Here is a 5,321-nt window from a genome sequence, read left to right as displayed (position 1 = left end):
TTAGAGAGCTTGGCCTGTCCCATACATATGACGTCCCACAAATAGTAATTCAACCATTTTTTTATTATTATTGGAACTATAATTTTGAATTACAAAATTTATGTAATTTTATTTGAAATTTAATTATTGAAGTAACAAATTTAAATTATGGTCCCTAATGGGGTGGAAACCACGACCACAAGGTATTTAGATTGAAATATGTGTCATATTTTACATTTGTACTCCCATCATTATAACGTGTTGGGATATTGGTTGTTTGGACAAACACTGCCAACCAACGTTGTTTCCTCATAAATGGGCGGGGTTGGTGGAGGCTGGTGGAAGTTTGCATTTTATTCCCTTCATCACATTCCTTGTTTCCTCTGTAATAATGGGCGAGGTATACATGGTAGGATTGGATCATTCATCTAAGGAATTGGGTGATGTATGCTATGAGATCATTAATGGAAGGTTGCAACAGGGGAGGAATGTTTTTCTTAAGAAGCATGCCAACACCAACACTTCTCATTTCCTGGTCCTGTTGTGGCATGAAAACAATTTTCCCACCTCGCAGCATTCTCTTTTTTCCTATCGTTATCAATGCATGCAAGGATCAACCATAGGGTAGCAATGGTATGATGTGATATGTGGGTGGGGAGAAGAACTGCTCATCATGTCGATTATATTCCTCTGTCATGGTATACATTATGCGTTGGGGTCATTTGAATGCACCTTTCTATAAATTGAGGAGTCGTCACTTTTCTGCGAGAAAGTTGGATTTTGTTCACTACACTCACAATTTTTGGGATTTTAGAAGGAGCTCAATGCTTTTTATCCTATTCTTGCACAACATTGTGACAGGGCCGGTCTTCGAATTGGTCATGGTTCTACCTACCTCGGCGCTCCAAGGAACTGATTGTGCCGGTATCCCATTCAATTGTACTATCTTGGTTTGTGGTGTATGGTATCTTGGAAGTTTTTCCATATGGTTTTAGTAATATTTCTTTCTCTTGCAGTTTAGTAGGGAAATTTGGGGTTTTGTTGTTTAATGTTTTCGGTCTTTGTCCCTTTCGTCTCTAGTTTGTGGAATTCTGCAGTTGTCATATATATATATATATATGTGTGTGTGTGTGTGTGTGTGTGTGTGTGTGTGTGTGTGTGTGTGTGTGTGTTGTTTATTCCTTAAAGGGTAACCAAGAGTGCCCAACTATAGTTCGTCATCCCCATAGTGCGGACGAGTTTTTTCTCTCGCTAAGGGTCCAAGATTCTGGGCATAGTTGTCGCTCTGGTCATGTTTTCAAAACTTTTGGTTTTACTCTGTCAATAGTTGTATGGGTTTATAGCTTGCAATCTCTTGTCCACGAATTCCAAATATTGCACATTAGTGATGAAATACTTCTACTTTGGTCAAGGGTCAAAAACTTGGGGTATTTTCTGGTTTGTCTTTGTGTTGGTCAGATCAATGTGGTCTATATACTCCTTTATGTGACTATGCCCCCTCGACAGAGAATGGAAAGTCGATGAGGGGGTGCAAGTAGCTCTACTCCTCAACGTAGATGATTATTTGGTTGGAATTCAGTTGTAACCTTCTTTTATTCTGTCCTTCTAGAGGTTCGAAAGGAAATTCTACACCTTGAATCGAGAGAGTTTTGCGACATGCCTTGCTTCTATTATTCAGAGGTGGGTGTTGAATACTTTAAATGGATTCCCGATCTTGGGAAATTCAGAAAGAGGACACTACATTTTCTACATTCTATCGTTGTGCATCAATAGATGGATATCCTCTTTTTTTTGGTTCTCAGAGACAATTAGGTAGCCAATTGCAAAAATTTTGTAGGTCAAGAGGATATCAAACGACTTCTTAAGAATGTACGTTTATGCCTGGATGATATTGTCTCACATTTGCAAAGAGTTGAGAAATATGTCGTTTCTTATTCTTATTCCAAGGATCTCACTGAGCCTCCTATTGTTTTCAATGCTCAACCAACTAATGCCTCTCCACCACCTAATGCATCCCCCCTTTCTCCAATGATCATCTCAAATTGAGATGTTAACACTGGTATCCATGTCTACTTAGCAAGCAATGACAACCTTTATCTGGCAAGACATTTTGTCACTTTTTCTACAACAGGCAACGTTCTTTACTTGGTGAGAAATTTTGTCTGCGTTCTTCTTGCAAAGGGATGGTGTCCATTTTTAATTTCCTTTCAAATCTTTTGACGACTCTTAGAGCAACGAGTTGGTAACAATGGATCAATCCTCCATCATAGTTCTGGTGGTGTTGTTCTTTCTTCTATGGCTCTCGGAGCATACATTACTATGGTTCAATTTCCTCCATATCAGCAACATACCACAATTTTACTGCTGGACAACGGATGTAAATGATGATAATTATGGGATCTTATTTTTGATAGTCTTAATGCTTCCTTCGGTTTATTTGTTTGGAGATTTATACTCTTAGATCAACACTTTTAGCGATCATATGCTATCAATGTAAAACCTTTTATATTAATAGAAATCTTTTTATACTCGCTTAAAAAAAATAAAAAAAATTATGAAATTCATATAATTTAAATATTTCAGTTTTTCAAAATTATATATATATATATATATATTAAAAAATACTAAAAAAATACAATTTTATCTAAAATTTTATTACTAAATTAAAAAAAAAAAAAAAAAAAACTACAACCAAATGAAAACATGCTGATGGTGAGGAGTGCTTCTTGCATTATTTATTTATTTATTTTGTGACTAAGGGAATCGACAATTGAGCTGATTTTGTACTCTCATGATAGGGGTCAATTCCAACAGCTACCATTATAACCCATAGGTGCCTAGGTAGCGCCTTCAACATACACGGGTTAATCGGGAGGATTCGAACTCGAATCACTTCGATCATAACACTTCAATTTACATCGGCTTGCCATTTGAGCTTTCCATATTTTAATTAGAAGCAACACCCGACTTGCGTCGCAATTGTAATGAGGCTATAGCAGCACCCTAAGTTGTGTGGAAATTGTAAGGAGCGAAGTCTCATTGGTTGCTCAAGAAGTGTGTGCAACTTCAGGTGAAGCAGCTAAGAAGCCATAATTTTTCAAATTTAGATTTTCCACTCTTATGAAATTTTAAATTCACAATTTTTTTTAAATATAATTAAGAGATATTTGAAACACGATTTTTATAATTTTAATTAAATTTTGAATAGAAGGTAGTGAATTAATTTTATGAAATATTTTTAGTAATAATTTTTCTTCGTAAATACTAATTCTATTAAAAAAGGTGAAAAAATATATACAATGAGGTCAAGAACTCAGAGGAGGCCGAGGCCATTCCTCAACCAGAAACTCAGAGACATTATGGTTCAGGCCTTCAACCAGATTTACAGTACAGACTTCAAAATTTTGACTTTGGACTCTGACATACTGAAAAATTTTACCAGGACTACAATCGTCATGCCCTTCACTTACCAAAAAAACAAAAGAGCAACTAGCATAGCCATATTTATGACAAAAAGTAGAACCTATATTGGCTGTTGCCACTGCCTGTAGCATGAGAATGAACCAGACACAGACATCTAACTTCAGAATCAAAGACACAAAACCAAAATTACATAGCTTATAGGCTAGAAGGCCACCCGGCAGAGAGGAGACATGATTAATCTGCATGTTTTGGTGAAGCTGGCGTATCCTCATTCACCTGGCTGGTAGAAGCTGCCCAGGTCACGAAACCGTCTTCATCCAGTGCCGGTGCACCTCCATCAGGAGTAGTAACCAGATGTAAAATACCAACTGCCCTTTGAGATGGCCCGCAGACTAAAGCATCATTCTGAGTCGGAATAATTGGCTGCTGAGGCGCTTCCGAAACAGGGGCATCCTCTTGCATGTGATCCACATGGAACACTATTCCTGTCAAGTCCCCTAGCAGAACACTATCATCCTGAGAGTGTGAGGAGATAGAAGGAGTCGAACTGAGCTAGTTACTCTCCTCCTCCGAGATAAATATGGTGAAACATAAACCTGGAGGTCTGGTATGAATTGTTCGGGATAAGCCTCTCTTGATCCAGAGGCGAAGAAGAAGGAGGAGCTGAGGCGATGGGAGCAACATTCTGAGGAGTAGGGCGAGAAGGGCGACCTCTGTTCCCTGAATGGCTTCCTCGACGTGGTATTCCTCGGCTGCGAGGCATAATCAAAGAGGCAAATGTGCTGGGAGATCGATTGAGACAAAGCAGACCAGAAACAGTAAGAGCGCTGAAAGATTCAGGGCGCTTCCAGAGCCAAGCTAACAGCCAGACACGAAAGACCAGACAGGGGAGCTGAAGCGGCTTTGCTTCATAATAAAAAGAGCCATTAACTGCGACAGGGGCGTTGAGCGGATCCATGCCAATAAGCCAACTTGTTTGCAGTGCAGCCATGCTCGCATTAATGCCAGACCAAATTCGAGACTGCTCGAAATTTACTTCATCTGCCCTAAACTTAATACGCCATCCTACGACGCGTACCCTACATACCATCCGCCTGCCATCCGTCAGGCCAGATGTCTGAATAGCGGAGTTTGTCATTGATTGCTGTTAGTGTCACCCGCATCCGGGTAATATTTTTAGTAATAATTAAAAATTGAGATTGAGATTTATTTGAAATGTATGTATATATATATATATATATATATATATATATTATTAAATTAAATTAAATTAAATTAAATTAAAAATATATATATAATATTTTGATTGTGAAATGAGTTATGGTAATTTTAGTACGTGGTATCAATAACTCATGATATTGGCCAATAATATTGTAACAAAACCTATTTACAAATTAAGAATTTCCATGATAAAATGAGAATGAATCTCCATATGTTTAGCTCATATAATAATAATTTATAATTTTGTTAATTTTAAAGACTTTTAAAATTTTGGTAATATGAGATATATCATGTGGTAAGTGTGTTGATATTTATTGGTGTTTACCAAATATTTGATTTACATTACTGCACTAATAGATAAATATCTAATAAACCATAAGATGAGACTCGTTCGTAATGGTTTGCCACACTTTCATGATTATTGGTTATGTTTGTTGTTATGTGTTTATATTGTTAAGATAAGTTTTACCTTTACATATTAATTGGTACTTTTAAAGTGGGTTATTTTTGTGGGTAAGATTTTTAATATAAATAAAAAATAGTTTTTAATTTAAAATGTTATCAAAATTTGTATTTGTATTTATTACTTTATTTAATTTTTAATAACAGTTATGATTAATGTTCAATATAACTGAAAAGGTTAGGGAGATCCATATTATAAAAATATTTTGAAATTGAAATTTAATTTGGATATATAC

This window comes from Pinus tabuliformis, chromosome 8, assembly GCF_031772625.1.
Source record: "Pinus tabuliformis cultivar Carrire ecotype Pingquan chromosome 8, CPIR1, whole genome shotgun sequence".
NCBI lineage: Eukaryota > Viridiplantae > Streptophyta > Pinopsida > Pinales > Pinaceae > Pinus > Pinus tabuliformis.
The sequence above is the reverse complement of the archived record's forward strand: the minus strand, read 5'-3'. Positions refer to the sequence as shown.